Here is a 20,828-nt window from a genome sequence, read left to right on the forward strand (position 1 = left end):
GCAAACCCAGAAGACCACCCGCACCTCTACAGCCAATAGTTGTTGTTGGGCCATTCGCCAAATGGGGCATCGATTTCATGACATGTAACCCCACCTCGACCAGGGGGCATGGGTATATCATAGTCGTAGTGGACTATTTTACCAAATGGGCCAAGGCAATGCCTACATTAGATAACACTGGTCAAACAGCTGCCCTTTTCTTTTTCAATCATGTAGTCGCCAAATTCGGCATTCCACAGGCTATAGTCACAGATCATGGATCGCATTTTCGCAATCACATGATGGCCGAATTAGCTGCCAAATTAGGGTTGTCTCATGACAGCTCTACTCCATACTACCCGCAGGCCAACGGACAAGTTGAAGCAATCAACAAAGTCCTGAAGCGCATGCTGCAAAGGATGATTGGAGTCCACAAAAGGAGTTGGCACCTGATCCTGTACTCGGCCTTGTGGGCATACCGAACATCGGTAAGGAATGCAACCGGGTTTACACCTTTCCAACTGGTGTATGGCCTAGAAGCAATCTTACCAGTTCAGTATGAAATCTCGTCCCTCAAACTCGCAATAAACCTTCTCCCCGGAACTTCAGAAGAGGAGGCTCATTTCTTGGAACTAATCCAATTGGATGAAACCCGTCGTGATGCCGCTTTGGCTAATGAAGCCCATAAGAAACGAGTCAAGGCGCAATTCGACAAGAATGTCAAACCCCGTGTCTTCTGAGAAGGTGACTTGGTCTTGCTTTATGACCAAGAATCCAATAAATTGGGAGCAGGTAAATTCAAGTCTTTATGGATGGGCCCCTATATTGTTAAGCGAGTGTTAACAAAAGGAGCCTACGAGTTAATGGATTATGACGGGATTCCATTGGCACAACCTCATAACAGGTTGTACCTTAAGCGTTACTACGCATGATTCAGTGTGGTAACCAATATGCTTTTGTTACATTTTTGTTTTCGCTAAAGTATTTGTTTTGGTCAAGTAAATCCACTTCTTACATTTGTCGCAGATGTCGAACATATTGGAATCATTTGTTGGATATGCCGACGGAGCAAGTCATAGTTCACGGAACCTATCTTTTGTGGCATGGGCCATTTTTTATCCAAGCAGCGAGTTAGTAAGTTTCAGAGGGGTATGTATTGGTCGAGCAACGAATAACATCGCTGAATATAGTGCATTGATAGAACTTCTCTCTAATGCCATCACACATGGCATACACCGACTGGTCATCAGGCTAGACTCACAGCTCGTCATACTACAGCTCACTGGTATCTACTCCATTTGAAATCCAGCTATCTATCGCATGTTCCTAAGGGTCAAGATTTTGGAAAGGCAATTTGATTTTATTCAATATCAGCATATTTCCAGAAGCTTAAACACATTAACTGACTCATTGGCAAATTATGTGTTAGATAGACATTTGCAACATTTATAAAAAGAAGCATCTCGTCAATATTTGCATTCAGATCATGTAACTTAACCAAAATAAAACTCCGAAAAGAAATATATATATATATATATATATATATATATATATAACTGTTTATGGTTTACACATAATGTTCTGTAACCAAGACAAAATTGGTCAAATGACTCAAAACTCAAAACGCTAGGGGGCACCCTAGTTTAATGATGCTGGTGATAACAAGTCATCGCCTGTGCAATCATGCGTAAAAGCCTAGTCCATCAACTTGGCACGCCAGTAAGATGTCGCTGCAACGTCAAAGGCAGCTCGTCAGTCCTCAGATTTGGAATACCGAGAGTGAGGCCCTTGACCTGATCTTGTAATGCTGAAAGAGTCTCGGCCACATCAAGGTCGCGAAGGATAGCCCTTCCCACAGCCTCTCCTGTTGGAGTGACAGCTGGCACTCTCAGGCGTACTACTGGCCGAACGGGACCAACATATGCATGAGCACATGAGTTTTGATTAGTCTTGATAGAATAAAGCACAAGGACATTATAAAAGAGAAACGATAAACAAAAATATGGTCAAGAATTTACCAATGGCACCCCACTGCTCGCCACCTGGCAGTACCAAATCCGGGTCACCCCGAAAGTCCATACCAGCATATGGATACTTGGAAAAAACCATCTCCTGACAATCAAACCACCTGAAGAAGGTATCAGAAAAGGAAATCTGAGACTGACCAGCATGCCTGGACATATGGGCGACCCATCTCTGCATCCGTGGTTCAGTTGGTGGAGGTAAACCAAGTGCAATATACTACGGCTGCATTAGTGGTATCTTTTCCAAGGCAAAGGTATCACAATAGAACCATATCCAAAGTTCTTCAATCTTCCATTTTTCACCTTGGTCAACTGTTCTTTCATCACAAGGAGTACTGCATCACACCAGTTGAACACCTTCGGTTCGAGACATTCTAAGGCGTACTGCATATAAGACCGGTTGGCCAGATGAAGAGCCGCACCACCAGCCATCCTACCAAAGGTGAACAGAATGGTCCTCAGTGACCTGTCAGTGACATCTTGGATGATGATCTTTCCGTCCTTACTCGGCTGAGATCCCTCTCTGCAATACCTCCGAACGTAATCTCTCACAGATTCACCTCCACGGGCCGAACCTAATAAAGAGATAGGGGCACCCCGCTTCGATAAGCCGGTCAAAAAATAGATGTCCACGATAGTCAAGGGGATGGATTTGCCCCTAATCTAGAACACCTGGCTAGTAGGGTCCCAAGCATCGAGCAAATACTGCAGTAAGTTGATTTGTTGCCTCATGCTAGAAATGCGGAAAAATTTCAGTAGGCCACAGTTCCGCAGTGCATTTACTGTAACCTGATCATGTAAAGAAAGCATGTCATCTTCTTCATGCTCATGTTCTCGCCATGTAATGGTCATTTTTCTCCAATAAATCTCTGAAAACAAACAAGAGAAGAGTTAGATCCTAATTTGGTGAGAAACAGGCAAAAATTTCCATTAAAAATTGTGCACAAATTTCCCTCCTTGCACCCATCGCACCTCCGGCTTTGTCTTGGGTGCGTTGCATGCCAACTGTCCAGTGGATAGGCCAACATGCAATACACCTTTTGATGTAGAAAGGGTGCGCTGGAGCCAAAGTGAGTTTTTCAAACCCCAGAGGCTCAGAAAAACCAGAAATCAAGATTAGAATGCAAAATGGAAAAGATGAAATGAAAGAGCTCAAGTTTAGCTCCTACCTGGTCCATACGGCACCAAAAATCGTCCATAGAATCTCCTGGAATCAGCTGGTGAAAATCAAGGGGGGAAAGCACCTCCAAAGCTCCAACAAGCCAAAGTTCAAATGAAATGGTAAAATGAAGGGTAAAAGCACTTTTAAATTACTTTTACGTAATTCAAGTAAAATATTAGTGTCTTAACTCATTTTTCAAACAGATATTGTTCATTTCTAACTAGTTTGATGAAGCAATTGAGCATGCAGTGCAATCTTTGAAGGAACAAAGCTATTAATGGTAAAGTCAAGAAATGACCATTATATCGAGTAGTTTTAACGCGGACTTCATGCTCGTTAAAAAATAAACATAAGCAATGAGAAAATGTTTCCCCCAACGTTTAACCTCATTAAAAAATGAACCAATTTTCGGTAAATAACCATTGTGAATGTAGTACTTCAGCCTTTGAAGCCTTGGTCGTGTTCTCATGATCACCTCCACTTTGTATTGGCCGATCATTCACCTCCACTTGATTGTTTACCCCTTTTGAGGAACAGTTGCGAAGAGTGATCTTGTTAGCCATCCTTGTAACACTGCCATGATTGGAAAATTCCAAACCTTACCTGGAATCAGCTGCTACCCGAATTTATCACTCGTTCCTCAAAGGCGAGTCTCCTTTAAGATCTTTTCAACTGACTCGTAAAATATGAAAAGATTGCCGAGCCATTGGCTTATCCAGCTCATTAAAGTGATCCGAAGTGATATCCCTCCTTTAGATTTTAATCTTTTTGGACCTGAGGGATTATTACACAAAAAGATCGAGCGCTTGTTTTGTTTGGCTCGTTAAAAGTACCGAAAATTCATCCCTTCTGTATTGTTTTATACTTTTTTGAACTTAAGGGATTAGATGATGAAAAAGGATTTTTTGGAGTTTCCTTTATGTCCCTTTTCAGACTCTCTAAAATTGAAAAGGGCCCAGTTATCTTTGTCGTTAAACTCGCTAAAACCTAATAGCGACAAACTTGTCCATAACAGACAAGAACAAGTTTCACTATCACTAGGCTCGTTCAAACATAGCGATGGGTTTGCCCGAAGGGAAAATTATAGAAAAAGCATATGTTATCCTCCTCAAGCTTGACAAAAATAAAGAGGTACTAGTCAGCAATGACTAGGGAAAAATTGGGAAGAAAACTTGAAGAAACTTTGTTGGTAGCAAGTCGCTCTTGAACATGACACTTTCACTCCGCATCCTAGTTGGGTTGGGATGTTCCATTCACTGGTCACATCACCACGGTTCCATCACACCATCCACATTTGGGGTTTATGCTACTGATCCATCATGTCAGTGTCGCCGATATGTTCAAGAGAAGTCACGCAGAGAATTTACCTATGTCTCACCCACTGCAATACATTTACGCTCCATTCTTTCATGACCGCCACCCTGAACCTTATATCACCAGATCGTTTTCACCTCCATTAAAATCATTTGCTCCGTTCCATGTCATTGATGTGGGATTCATTAAGGCCCTCCTATGATGGATCGCTTCTTGTCAACATCAGCTCATTATCCAAGAAGTCGATCTAGGAATACCCCTTTCAGTACTTTGAAGCTTGCATGCCTCAATGGAAAGCTTCTCACTTCTGGTGACAGGTTTACATCAATGGCCTTCGACCGAAAGATTTTGTGTGGTGTTTGATGCCAAGTCCCTTATTCACACAACGTGAATTGTACTGTAGTACCTTGAGGATCATTATCATTATCGGTGATTCCTCTCGTGCCTGTTAACAACTTACATCATTGGCTGGTAATCAGGCGATGTCTTTCCATGTTCGACTCCAGGACATATCTGACATGGATCGACTTGTACTTTGAGTGAAGATCAAACGAGATTGAAGACCCCGAATCTAGTTTCATCCATCTGGGATGCGATATATATTCAGGAAAATAAAGAAATCAAATGTACATCATTGCTGCATAGATAATCATCCAATCTAAGGGATGATGGCTCTACCAGAATCATCAGTCTACACTCAGACGATTGTCTGTTTCATGTACATGAAAAATGAATTTATAAAGCTGAGCATGGGAATGCCCACCTCAGCTAGATCATGAAAATATTATGAAGATAATTTATTGTATTGTATCTTATTACAGGTCTCCTTCCAGCTTGAAAGAACTTCGGATCCTCATGATAAAGCATTTCACCCGACATCAAAAAGATTAATGACCTCATGCTTTAGGGGGCAACTGTTATAGACATTTTTGGGCACTCCAACCCCAAGCATAAATGTCCATAAACCAAGGTATCCTAAGTCCCTAAAGGTGTTGTTCTAACCCCTAAAAGAACAAGGTCAACTGATTACAGCATCTCCCAGAAGTTCTCCATGAAATGCCACTCAGAACTGGTCAAAACTGGACCATTTCACCTGCTCCATAGGCAAAGTGCGTTGCATCCCACCTAAATACACACAATAGGTGCATTTCATGTCAAAAATCCCTTCTATGGGGTGCGATGGGCGAGAAGGGACAAATGGCAGGGTCAATCTGAGAGGTGGAGAAGCATGGAATCTTCCAGAAACTTCTCCTGTGACACTTGCCTCTCTGAATTCGACCAGGGATGAGTAAGAGATCATCAATCTCCAAGTGGAATCAAGAACTATCAGAGGGAAGACACTAATCAAAGCTCAAAAGCTGACTCACCTCCCTTGCAGACATCTATATATGGATCCCTCATCCCAAAGATACGCAGGCTGGAATTTTGTATCTTGTAAGGAAGTGTTGCTGGTTTATTGGTGCAATATCATAGTGTTGGGTGATCTAAGCTTTTCATGAGGTGAAGAAGGGCTTCTTGCTGAGAGGATGATGTTGGGTCAGAACAATTGGTTGTAACTCTCTTGGCTCTTTCTTGATTATCAATAAAGCTATTCAAGTTTTCCTCCATACTCTTGTATTATTTATGTTTTATGCATTTGTATGGTTAATATACATCTGATCCTATATTGCTTATGATAATAGATCTATGTTCTCGTATAGTGTTATGCTGCTTTGATTCTACAGGTACTCTGTGAAGCTGGGTATACAAGAAAGCAAGTAGCAAAGGACTATCAGAAGAGAGAGGAATCGAGCAAGGAACCAAGCGTAAGATAGAGGTTTGTCACCTTTATTCTTCTGTCATCTATCTTTCATAAAGGAAAGCGAAAGTAGTTTTACTTTGTTTGTTTCTAAGGTAGCTACCAGCCTTAGTGGGATTAGCAGTTCTGCATAGACACTATTCCCGGTAACAGTTCTTCTTCTTACCTAGTACCTTCCTCTTCCCATCGGATTGTTGATTTCCATTGGGGTTAGAGGCCTCTACAACGTTTATAGAGGTAGGTTGGGAAGGTGAAGGTGTAGACGGTGCTGCCTGGTTAGAAGAAGCAATTTGTAGAGACAACTGCTGCAATTGGTTCAAAAGGTTCACCGTATTTGTGTCAATTGATCCAACTATACCATCGGTGTGAGGGCTTGGCTTTAGTTTGGCTAAATCAACCTTAGATCTAGGAGCATCAGGTAATATTTTTTGAAGAGTCCCAAATTAAGAATATATCAGTTCTAATTGATGGGCTTGAAAAATAGCCTGCTCTTCCGAATAAACACTAAAAAGAGAAACATCCTTTGAGATTTCAGGTTGTAATGATTTGAGAAACCATTCGAGAAGGAACTCTGGTGGAATTTTGGCTTTGATAAGCCTTTTTCTCTTTCTCCATTCATGGATATGATCTGATATGTGAGTTGTTGTGTCTCGCTAAAAGTTGTCCAAAAGTTCAGTTTCGGTTTCATAGCAGATAGACAACTGAAAATGGTTCAAGAAAATATTAGCCAAATCATTGAAGGAAGTATAGGTGCCCCTTGGCAAATCTATATACCATTTGGCCACATTTTTGGTTAGGGTGCACTGAAATAACCTTAACCTGATTGAATCATCTATCAGGGAGTTGGATGAGCACCATAAGTGAAATGTGGTCACATGGTCTCCCGGGTCTTCACCGTTCTTCCCTTTGAACTTTGGAATATCCAAGGGAAGCTTAGTTGGGACCAGAGGCCAAGCTAGATTGTACCTAATTGGATGATTTGTCAATTTAGTTAAGCCTGGAAAATTAAGTGTGGCTAGAAAAGGAAGTCGTGGGGGACCTTGGGAATTCCATCTAGAGCGGGCGGGGTTCTTGAAGGTCTGAAAAGAATTACTTGGATTTTGAAAGGCACCAGGTTGCCCGATGTAACTCATAGAGCCTATTGAACCAAAAGGTGATCCTTTTGGTCCAACAAAATTCAGAGTTTGAACAACTCCTGCCGAAAATCCTCTGTAACCAATGAAGTTACCCCCTAACGAAGTATTGAAAGGAGCTGACAGCCCTTGATAAGGGTTCCATGCATTAGAAAAGGGTGGAAAAATTTGAAATGAATTAACTGAATAATACGGCACATTCCCTTGTTGGCCGAAAAATTGATTCCTAGCTCCTATCCCACTAACCGCAAGGCTTGTCCAACTCTCGAAGGGGTTACTACCTTAAATTGTAAAGGGAAAAGGAATTGACCCTACTCTTGGATTGGAATGTGGTATATGACCACTTCCAAATGGGAAACCCTGAAAAGAAGCTGATCCACTCATCATGGATGTAGAGGCGGTAGATGGTATTTTCAAAGGAACTGAAGGAATACCTTAAGACAACATTCCAAAAGGGAAGAATCCAAAACTGGATGCAGTAGCTTGAGAACTTCCACTCGTTGACAGAATGGAAGTGGACCCAAATATAGTCGTGCTGGGAGTATTAGAAGGAATGGCAATAATTTATCCCCCTTGTATAGATATGGGAGTCTACATGATTGCAACACTCATCGTAGATGCCATGCTTCCAGCAGTGGTCATCGAAGGGATAGATGTATGTAAACTTAGGCTCAAAGGTCTGTGAGTCGGAGTTCCAATGTATAACAAAACGTCTGGATGGTTAGCTGGGAGAGTAGAATTCGGAGCCGCAACTGACTCAGAAAGCTCTTCTACTTCAATACTATCTTTCAACTAGAAGAGTACTCAAGAAAGAACTTGTGTGTTCCTCTCTAACTCTATACTGATACCATGTCTATCTTGTGAACTAGTGCCCCCAAGCAGAGGATCAATCTTTGATGCGCTTGCTGCCACTGGTTTGAAACCACTGGCAGAATCACTCCTGCATCTTCTAGGAGAAGGCTCTAGACTTGTAAGTGAAAGCCCACGAAGTCTCCTAGACTGTCGAGATGGTTGGTCAACCACTTTGAATGATTTAAAATATCTACTTAAAGACTCAAAAAATTATAAAGCTAAGCCGACTAGGAGCACAAAACACTGACTAAAATGTCACTAAAGATATCAGCAATCAAACAGCTCTCAAGTATTTCCACTCCAGGTGATTAGGACCGGACACCAAATTACAAGAAAGTTAATGATAATGGCCTTCCGAAAAGAGACTGGGGTAATTACGCCCCAAGCATACTAGGAAAGGTATCAGAAGTAGTTACGTTGACCTCCAGACAATAGCCTTTGCCAGTGCAAGCCACCAAGCTACGCAAGGGTGCCCTCCAGAAGTACTATCGAACATGATACGACGTCAACCTCAAGTGCCACGAGATTCCCCTTCGCAGCCACCTGTGTGGTTCCTAGGATAGGCAACTGTGGTCACCAACTCATATCAAAAGCTAGGCAGAATAGTAGTGAGGTAGGATCCGACAAGTAAGAGAGGGGGTATATCTCGTCCTTATCTTCACTAACCCTTGTGCTTTACTCCTAGTCATAGAGATTTCTCGGTCTCCCTAATGCTATTAGATTTCGTTCATTAATCAAACTTCTATGTTTTACAATTTAGAGTGGCCTTGGAGGGTTAACTCTCCTCTTGCCTAATCCAAGGCGCTAATAAACCTAAACTTGTTGGTGTATTTTGATGACAATACAAAAGTTCTAGTTTATTTTAATTAAGCACTTGATTTTTAATGGTTGTTCTTTTAATTCAAGGGCATAGATGGAAGTGAAACCAATGGTGTTTGTATGACACAAAATAAATCAATGAAAAACTAACTACATGAATGCAATCCTCTGTTCTTTGATGAAAAGAGATCTCTATGTGGGTTCTACAAAACTTCTATAAAGAAAAACATTTTTTCTTTTCTTTTCTTGAAACACACTTCACACATGCAAAAACTAAAAAGACTATTGATGCTTTAATAATGCAAACTACCCTAATGCAAGGTGTAATGAAGATGCAAGATCCTAAATCACTCTAAAAAGAAATGAAAGCAATTGTTTATAACTATTAATAAGCCAACTTAAGTATTGAAGAGAATACAAATTCTAAATAAAAAATTCTCTCCAAACAAAAAGGACAAATCACAAAAGATCAGAATTCACTTTCAAAAATCAAAAGAAACCAAAATCAAACTTGGCAAAAGAAAACAAAAACAATGTTTTTTGAGGTCTTTTCTTTTTCAAGAAATAACCAAAACAACTTTTTGAAATCACTCTAAATGCCACTAAAATTCAAAGATTGAAAGAAGAGCACAAGGAGTCTTTGCAAGTTACAAACTTGAAAATGAACGAAAACTTGAACAAAAAGGCTTCGACCTATACTAAACGACCCAAATAATAGCAAAGAGCTTGATGAACTGACCAAGAATCCAAGGAAGAAATACTTTCAAATTCATCAAAAAGACTTTCAAAAAGCAAGAAAAGCTGTAAGGCCACAAAATGACGGAAAACAAAGCAAGTGGATCAAAAACCGAGCTTGACACTGAGATTGAAATCAATATCCCATTCTAGAGCACCAGAACAATCAAGAACTTCTTGACAAAGTCTTGTGTGCCAAAACACCAATTACAAACTCGCTCAAAAAATAAAACCTAGGCCAAATCTACTCAATGAGGAAGAGACATCAAAACAATAAGCTTGCAGAATAATGAGATTATTTAGACTAAAATTTACCACTTAGCAACTAAGCAGACCAAGCAACAAATCTTTCTGGGTAGAGAGATTTGAGAAAGTAATGCAAAAAATGGTTTACATGATTATGTTCAAGCATAGAGGCATGTACACGCGCTTCTATAGAGGGTTCACTTCAAAGAAACTGGCGTGTGTACGCTACTATAAATAGACTAAAGTTCGTATACAAAGCTTTGCAAGAAAACAAAAAACAAAGCTAGATCAAAAAGATCAGACTTAAGGTCTAAGACTCTACTAGACCAAGTAAGACTGCAACAACAAGCAAACAAAAGACTGAGCCCTGATTAACATTGAACAACCCAAACTAGGAATAACAAGATTGTTATCCCCAATGGAGTTGCCAATTATATTATGGGAATAAGTACCCTACGGCTTTGGGTTAGAACCCCAATAGAGCAAAAGTAGACTACAACAAGAAACAATCATACAACTCAAGAAAAATGCTTATATAAACAAACTAGGCAAGAGCGATCGTACTTGGATTTCCTTCATTCAAGTAGGTCCCATAGGGTTCAGACCCTCTACAACTCCCGATGTTCTTCAGACCTGAAAATCATTCAATCCAAACATACATAGTAGTATAGAGATAAAACATATTCATGAAATTTAAGTTTATATCATATAAACTAATGATCAGTTATACATCAAAATAACATTCATACATGAATTACAATACGATTTGATGCATAAACAATGTTATTTTCATAAACAAGACAACATTTCTTTTATTGCAGTAAGCTATAATTAACATGGAGAGAATTCACTTGAGTCTTCTTCTTCCAGCTCCAAGCGGAACCTTCCTCCAGATTCGTCCTATCCCTGCCTTCAACAATGTTCTTCCATAACCAACACCATGATATCTCAAGCAAGAATGAGAATATCTAGAATGAAGGAAACAAGGGTTTCTTGAAGCTTGGGGAAGTGCATGAGGCACAAGGATACATCAAACTCAGTCAGGGATAATCTGAGTATAATAATTCTATCTCTTCTCCTCCTTAAGGCCTTCGCATAAAAGTCTATTTATACTTCTCCCAATTAGTTTTTTAGTTTGGAAACAGTTGGGAAATAGTTGGGCCATGGGCAATAGGAGGTAATCAATAGGTAAAAACCATGAACTCCACCCATAATAAGGAAATTTATTTATTTTAAGTGTTTTAACACATATACGCGAGTTGGGTATTGACTAACCCACATGTACATGCTTTTATCTCAAGGAAAATTAGCGTACAGGGAATAAAACACTATTTTTAAAATATTTGGACCAATTCTGGAAGGAGGGGTTTCCTTAGGCCATAAACTAAGCATCACAAATATCAAGGGTGATATGTGGTGCTATAACAGCCATTGCAAAACTCTTGAACATTATGCAATCCCTGCTGACAATGCTTGTGTTGTTGTCAAGGAAAATGCACTGCATAGCCCCTATAGACAATCATTGTGTGTCGGTTGAAAGCCTCTCTCAATATTAGTTGCAATTATATTATTATCTGAGTGAGTTTTCTCAACTATTGATTTTGCACTTTGGTTTTCACAATTGTCATTTTCACTTTCTCAACTATTTCCTTTACTTGTTTCTTCTCTAAAAATTGTCTCTTTTTATTTCTCTTCACTTTAGAATGTTTTTCTTTCACTTTCTTTAGCTTTTTCAAATGTTGTTTCCACTTTTTTTTTACTGTCATAAGTGTCGCTTTTAACTATGTTCACTCCATCTGTCGCACTTTGGCACATCACTATAGGTGGCTCTATCTCACTCATCTGCATTAGATGATCTTATATATCATAAGAAAATGTGTTAAACACTCTCTTACAACTCAACGCACTTTCTTATTACAATTGACACTTGTGTTGCAAAGTGTGTCTTAAGTGTTGCACCAAGAGGTAAGTGTCATTTTGTTGTCATTTCAATGGACGCATGTTCATTTTGGGTGTTTAATGTTCCTTTCTCATGTGGATGATTGTTATGAGTGTGTTGATCATGTTACATACTTGTCAATGCTCCAATATCAGCTCTCAATCTCATTGATCCCACACAGTCAATTTCTAAAGTGCTCTTGTATTCACAAATTTCTCAGTTGACCACCACTAATATTTCCTTCTTGAAATGTGAACTCTGTGGTCTTAAGCTCCAATCAACTATTCTTTCCTCTTTGAACTATGCACTATGCATTTGGTGCCTCCATGAATTGTTTTTTACACAATATTAATGTCCAACCCCTACCTCTTTCACTTTCTCACTATGTAATATTTTCCTAGCCAAACCTCCATTGCACACTGCACATTCTTAGTTAGGATTGATGCCTTGTCTTAGTCCTTGACTTGGTCAACTACGCAATAAACTATCTTAGTCCTTAAGAAGAGTCTTTTTGGTAGAAATCACATAGGAGGAAATTTTGCTGACACATTTCGAACCAGCTAGTGTGGTTCATCGTCAGGACTAGATGATGATGCAGATCATGGCACAAGCTTAAATAAAGGGCAATGTAGAGACCAAAAGATCATATAATGGCTAGTTTATGAAAATTAATATTTTAATAATGATTATTAAGATCAAATTCCTACAATGACTAGTTTAGGAATAATAATATTATAATTTATAATAATTATTAAAAAATAAATTATATATATCTATATCTATATATATATATATATATATATATATATATATATATATATATATATATAGAGAGAGAGAGAGAGAGAGAGAGAGAGAGAGAGAGAGAGAGGAATGAATACCTAATTAATGAGTCAATATCCTATAACAAAAAAATAATTACGAGACTAAAACTGAAACAAATCAATCAAAAGGGAGGGAAAAATGCTTTTTTTAAAGGTGAGAAAGAAAATCAAAAGAATATTAACATTAAATGCAAATGCCCACATAGAAGAAAAAAATCATAAATAGAAATTCCAAACCCTAAAAAACAAAATACTCTGCAAACATAAATAAACTAGGAGGATAAGATAGGGACTTAGCTTGTGCTAATATTCCAACCATCGTCTCTATTTGAATTATTACGCCTTTTTTTTTTATTTCCGAGGCCTCCCTGAATTTACGATGATGTAAATGGCTAACCTTGGCAATGGCTAGTCCTTCCAGAACTGTGCATTCTACAATCACAATGAGAAAGTCTGCCTCACTGCATCCCTAACTCCCTATACTATGCAATCTTTCCTTATCTTCCCTTAGTGATTGTGCATTGTGTAGTTACAGTGACTAGACCCTCATCACTACCTCCTATTTCTGCACACTAGGCAATCCCTGGGCCTCTTTCTCAATCCTACACATTTTCCTAGCTCAATCAAATATGTTGCATGAGGAACAAGATATACTAGAATACTTTGGGAGTAATGTTATCTTGTCATGAGTGAATTCCATTTACAGGTGATGTTATCTTGACATGATAGGATTAAGCTCAAGGAGGATTCCAAGGAGATAATGCAAGAAGATACTTATGAACCTGGAACCATAAAAGGACCATCAAGCAAAGAGATGAAGAAATACTAGATCACAACAAAAGAAGGAAGATCAAGGTCACATTAAATACTCCCTATCATTCTAGCCTTTTGGAGGATGAAGGTGATGCACATGCAAGACCTATCATGATGATGTAAAGATAGCAGCAAGAAGAGAAGCTTATCCTTGACACATCACAATGAATTTACTTGTCATCATTACCAAGTCATGCCCTATAAAAGTGTCACCATAAAGGTCATATGTGTCAATTTATTCTGCCAAATCATTCGTGGAATGTAATTATTGTATTTTCAAAATGAGAAATTGTAAAATGTGTTGAACTCCAATGGTTCCAAATGGAATGTGAAAAGTCACTAGAAAATTCTAAGGTCATGCAAAAGCTCAAAGGCCACATAGGAATTAAAAAAATCATTGTCTAAGCTCAAAAATCATAATGGAGGTTAATTGTCACATGGGAGGTGGAGAGTCAACTCATTTGTTATAAATACACCCTCATATCCCAAGAGAGGGACTGTGAACTCTTCACCTTGGCTTCTCTAGTTTGGCATAAGAGAGAATATCTTTCTTTGAAGGAGAAAGTGGTGACTTATTGTTCCACTATTGGGGCTAGTGTGGTAGCATTATGAATATCTAAGAGCCGATGCACTTTCATGCATATCTCCTGAATGATTGTGAGACTATTCTTTCATTGTTTACAGTGTACTTTATGTTAACACATACTAATGAAAATGATATGTTTCTTTGGGTTTGGTATGCATATTATTAAATTTGTGTTGCTATTTAATTTGATGATCATTGTTATATTGTGAAATACTTTGCAGGTTAACTAACAATTCATTCCATGCTCTTGTGTGCCTCTTTTAGGACAGTACTATTACTTTTCTTATAGAGGCTCACTCTTTTTTCCCTACCATGAAAGTACCTTATATGCATTGCAATTTTTTTCCTTACAGTGTCAACTTGCTTGTTTTAAATATTGTTTACATAATATTTTATGCTAATAATTGCATCCAAGGAAAATTCCTAAGAATGATGGAAACCAGCCTTGTTTCCTGATTGGGGCTCCTACTCCAAACAGTGCAAGGTCTAGTTGGGACTTCATTTGAGGGAGACCCCCTTGGTTGACATATTTCTAGCATCGTCAATGGTTGGTGTTAGAAGGAGGTCTAGAAGACAAGTTGAGACCATTACATATGTTTTGAATCTCTCATATTAAATTTATTCTTCCTAAATCATAATCTCGGGATGCTTTTGTGAGAAATAAAATGTCACAATCCCCATGCAAATCATTCATAACTGTCTCATCTTAAGTTTGATGAAAAGGGTCCAACAAACATGCTTGGGAATATGATTTTATTGATTAATTTTTTCTTTCCTAATGAAATACATTAAAATTATTCTCGGGATAAGTTATTTACCCTTACACTTGAAGGTTGTGTTAAGCATTAGTGCCATATGTTACCAATTGCTTCTATTCATTCATTTGAGCAATGCGTTAAGGAGATTCTTGAAGCTTTTGAAGGATATGATTAAAAATATGTAGATAAAAGGATAAATACACTTAGAATGAAACCTGGTGAATTAGTAGAGGATTTTATTGATTGGTTTCTTCACCTTTGCTATGATTTTCCTGAAGAAGATATGGATTATGATTTCTTTAGTAAGAAGTTTCAGCATTTTGTTCTAATCTCCATGAAACAATTTATATCAGATTCTTCTAATGAATTTTTTCTTCCAACTTTTCTAGATCATGAGATACCACCTTCCTCAGAGGGGGAATTAATTACTCATTTTATTCCTTCTCCTCCTCCTTTGTCATTACCAAACAAATGTGCCCCTTGTGTTGAGGTTGGAGTTGTAAAACATGAAAACCAAATTGTATATTTGATTCTCTCACATTCATGTTCTTCTCATGAACTAGTTTTCATTCAAAGAAGCATTCATGGTTCTCATGATTCAACTGAATCTAATGTGGAGTTTGATCCATTGATTCTTCAAAATAACACTATCATGCATAATCTTAATCTTGAATTTGATTCTATTGAAAGTAGTGATTCTGCAAGGGATACGTATCATCATCTATCATTTACACTTCATGAACATGTGTACCTTGATTTTCTTAATCAATTCACTCCACTAGTAATTGCTCCAAATGCTTTTCATTTTCAATTTACTTTTTCAAATGATGCTCATGTATAACATGTATATATCTCATAGGTAGTGGAGAAAAAGAGTGAAGACAGTTTATATATTTATTTCTTGTTTCAAATTCCTCCATGTCAAAATGATGATTCTACACTTTTGGTTTATCGATCATATTATGATATTGATAACCAGTCAAATGATATTCAAATCCATACTCAAGTTGAAACCTTGGACAATGATCACCTTGAAATTCATGTCTCTAATGATATAAGAAGTCATAGGTGCCCAAGTACATTGGATGATCTTTCCCTTCCTTAGGAATACTTGAATTTGCAAGGCTTCGATCTAATTGTTAAGAAACCTTCTCATAGCTTACAAACTCCATTTTTGGTTTGGGATAATCTTTCATTTTTTGATGCTCTTGATATTCCCTGAATCCATATATTATTTGATACTAAATAATAAGAATCAAAGGGTCAGATTCTTGAATATTTAATATACCATGTTAAATAAGAGAAATGCCAATTTCAGGATGACATTGGTATGCCATTTTTTAACCATTATGTTGATGAGGATTTTTTTTATCCAATTAATATTTAGCTTTCACATATTATGGTATTGTATTCACCTCATTTCCATGACCCAAGAAATGTCCTGGGTGATAGTGGATGTTCACATAATTTCATGAAGCATAACATGCATATTGATCCATGGCTTCTACAAGCTGATATATGTGATCAGGTTTTAAATTCTAAACTAAACTTAAATACTTTTCCTTGTGAGTATTTTCATATTTCGTCACCTTTATCACACTATTCATTCTACTCGGATATGTTTAATGAGTATGTTATACCAACATCTTCTCTACACCCTTTATATCCTTATTCTACTTGTTATCACTCAGGTTGTCCCTGAAGGTTAAGAAAGGGATACGGCCGAGGTAACCACAAACCAACTTTGGATTGCAGGTTCTAGCCAACCTGCAATCAGAGAGGGCTCTCTCTTTTAGATTTAACTTTGTTTGAAAGGATTTTAGGCTAGGTCTTGGGTTCAGGGGGTTCTTTGTTTTGTTTTGGTGGGAAAATTGATTTTTCAGGTGGAGAGGCAGTGTATAATCTAAGTTTCTCGAACCATTGGGCGTGGAGTCAAGGATAAAAAAGCTGTTATATTTCTTTAAACACAGAGAGGGAAGATGGAGCAGGATAGCTAAGGTCGAAGCAACTTTCAGGTTTTATGGATGGAAGAGATGCCAAGCAATGAGAGGTAGTTAAGAATCTCTCGATTGGCCTAACAGAGGAGATGGCAGAGCGCTACCCAGGGATAGTTAAGAATCCCTAGATAATTGGCGAACACAGGTAAATTGGGGTAAACATGAGCCGGGAGGAATTCATATTCATAACCAATTCATTGAGACGAAAACACAGAGAAATAGCAGAAATTGAGCATAGAGAGTGTCTAAACTTATTCTAAGCTATTATTTCTTCCTGCTATTTAGATAATGGCAAACACATAAACAGAGATCAGAGGCACTTATTGCTTCAGGCCACAACGCAGGAATTCCATCTTCAACTCTTCAAAACATTTATCACTAACAGACAGTTTGTTCTCCAAGCTTTCAACAATCTTTGATTATGGAAGAACTCAGGTATACAATGTGAGTCTCTAATGAAATTCTCAATTGACCAACCCTTAAAACCATACAGAGGGTGGTATATATAGGGAAAAACTCTCTGCAGAGTTCCTTTATTACATCTTGACCTAATTAGGTCATAAAAATGACTTCTTGACTTAACTCTATCTGGAATTAAATGCAAAAAAAATCTCTTGAGCGGCGTTGAGGGTCGCCGTATCAGAAATAAGTGAATGATGTGGTCCTTGGTGGCTTGCTGTAGTGTCTTCTGAAATAAATATGCATGGGTCCCTGTTCCTCGAAGTCTGCCTGCATTTAAGTTTAAGCTGTGATTTGAGTGTAGGAATGGGCTTTAGCTGCCTAATTTGACTTCCTGATGGGCTCATTAATTCTTAGCTGCTTCGAGCCACTAAAATATCTTCGGCTGATACTCTTTGGCGTCTTCTCCTTCTCTGATACTCTTTGACAAAATCTGGGCTGCTGATCTGATGTACTGCGGGTCTAATCACGAATTAATGGCCGCTGTTCGGCCTCTGCACCTCTGAAATTGTTTTCTGATCCTTTTGGCATGCTCTGTGAAGAAAACTGATCATTTCTGCGCCTTTTCGGGCTTCCTGGGGCTGCATGGAGCGAAGATTCCCTAAAGATTCCCTAAAGATTCCCTGAAGATTCTCCATTTTGGCCCAAAAAATCCTGCGATGAGCCTCAGAATTTGATTCCGGGGCTCCGAAGTGCGATTTTCGCGCCTCTGCGTCCAAAAAGGGCTGATGATGTCAGCATTGTACGGCGGGTGACATCAGCGTGACGTCAGCATGGCGACGTGGTGGGATGATGTCAGCATGACATCATCACGTACGGTCGATGACGTGGCAGGTACGGTGGTGGGACATGTGGCAGTGATGTGGCAGGAGGCCACGCAGGCGGGTGACTCATTGGGTGACTGTACAGGGGGGTGACGTGGGCTGTTGACTGTGCAAGGGGTGACGTGAGCTGGTGACGTCACCGGGCGGTAAGCGGTATGTGGCGCACCGCTTATGGGGGATGGCGGTTTCGGAGGGAAGGGCTCCGCCACAACCCGGCGCCTGACGCGTGGCGGGAGTACGGCGGCGAAACCGCCGAACTCCCGGACGTTAAAGGCCAGGCGCGTCGGGGATAAGGATGCCCGCCAGCCGTAGATCTGTGGGGCTGTGGATCGGGCGGCTGGCAGCGGACGCGACGGGATGTGGGCTTAACGGGCGGGAATATTTGCAGAAATATTCCGAATTTGATACTGTGCGCGGTGGGTTATAGACTTAGGAAAATGGTTTTACGGGGTTAAATAAAGGCGAGGGTTAATAATTATGCACAGGAACTTTGGGTTAGGGGCGGAATGTGGGTTTTTACAGCGGTGGGGTGAATTTTTACAAGGGGGAAGGTGAAAACATGGGTTTTTTGGGGTTAAGGGAGAGGTTACTAGCTGACCAGATGTCAAACTAGTTCCTCAATGACTCGGATGGGCTAAAAACAGTCCCAGATGGACTGTGATTTCCCTGACTTAGTATAATTATGGCTATAGTGCCAGGGATGGGATATTTACATAGGGGAGTGTTATATACATGATTTTTAGTAGGGGAAAGGGAAAATTGTTAGGGAGCTATATAATAAAGTTAAAAGTTAATATGGAGATGAAGAGAGGGCGCTAAGGTGTGAGACCTTATGCCATTTGGGGAAAAGAAGACTCACAGATGATGAGTGAGCAGTCCTTGAGTGAAGGAGATCCTCACTAAGGCAAATGTCATGGGGATGATGAAACTGAGAGGCTCAAGCAGATCTTGACCTCCTGGGGGATGTTAGTAAGTGACTTGGGGGGAAATGAGAAGAAGGGGATGTTAATGAATCTCCAGCCTGAGTACCTTCATGAAACTACAAAACTACTTGATAACTGTGATCAGAAAAGATAAGACATTGGGGAATACAAAATTGATCAATAGTCATGATTCTGCCACATCAAAGCTACCTACCCGGCCTACTGTCCTAACATTTTTTCTTCTTTTTATTTTTGGGTGCACTTAGACTTGCAGACCCAGACTCACAATTTTTCTTTTGCATTATCCTATCTAGATCTGCACTTATTTCCGCCAGGGCCTAGATTAAACAGTTGGGTCCCTTTGATTCTCTACCTATCTACAAATCTGCCAAGATTAAACTGTTTGGACAGATGTCATTCTCTATATTCTAAAACAGGAAATTGAAACCTAGGGAGACCAGGATTAGACTGTCTGGACCTTCCTTTAAGAACTTCTTCAAAACTGGAGCAACTCATCAAAATTGGAAACAACAGTAACATTTGTATTGGCATACTCTATTACTTCTTCTCTGGTTTTCTTCTCCAGAAATATGGAACCTTGCTGCAAGAAAGATGACATATTTGGCATGTAAAAATGTCAATCATGAAATATGAAACCTGTTGCAACAGGAGGCTAACAGTGGCTCCACTTGGGGATGGCTTTTGCTTGTGAAAAGTCAAGAACAACAGGTCAGACTGCCTTGATCTTTGTTGTCACTGTAAATTTGAAAAAAACTTCTTTGCTCTGGCTGTTAGAAATATGAAACTTTGTGACAAAACAACTTTCTTCTCAATTGAATCTTTGCGAACTGCTCAGCAACACCTGCTTTCTTCTGCATGCTATATTACCATGTACAATCCTGCCTGAGAATATATCTCTTAAAAACATGGATTGCAAATTGATGTACTTCCTTCAGCTTAGGTGTGAAATAAATTGCTGAAATCTTTCCTCTCCTGTTAACCTTTTCTTGCCTGAAAATTGCAAGTGCAAAACAGCTTCTCTTTGACCTGAATTGCTATTGTGACGCTGTTACTTTTGCTGCCTTGCTTAGATTGACACAGAGATGGGTCTTTGAAAACTGGACAATCAGCACTGGCTGTGCCTCCATGAATTTACTACTGTTCCTTCAATAATCAGCCTGCTTATCAAAATGAATTAAAAACAGTGCTCGTATATACACAATTTAACTGTACAAAAATATTTACAGGACTTTCATTGTTTTAGCAACAAGGATCGTGATAATGTTTCAACATCCTGCCATTCACAGGGCCTTCTTCAACAGTGTTGTCCTCCATAGATTTGAGAAAATAGGTGTTGTTTCCTTGAACAACAGAAATAATAAATGGGCCTTTCCACAGGAAATCAAACTTTGCATGCTTGCCTTTGTCTTCTCTTCTTGAGTCCCACTTTAGAACTTTGTCATCAATTCTGAAATCTTCAGCTTTAGCTCTCTTGTCAAACATCTTTTTGAGCTTTTCTTGCAAAATCTGTGCTCTGTCATATACTTGTTCTCTGGTTTGCTGGAGATGGATCGTCTGATTAATTCTTCTTTGAATGTCATTTGGTTCCGCCTGAATCTCTTGTAACAGCTTGATGGTGGGAA

Source organism: Pinus tabuliformis, chromosome 9, assembly GCF_031772625.1.
Source record: "Pinus tabuliformis cultivar Carrire ecotype Pingquan chromosome 9, CPIR1, whole genome shotgun sequence".
Lineage (NCBI taxonomy): Eukaryota > Viridiplantae > Streptophyta > Pinopsida > Pinales > Pinaceae > Pinus > Pinus tabuliformis.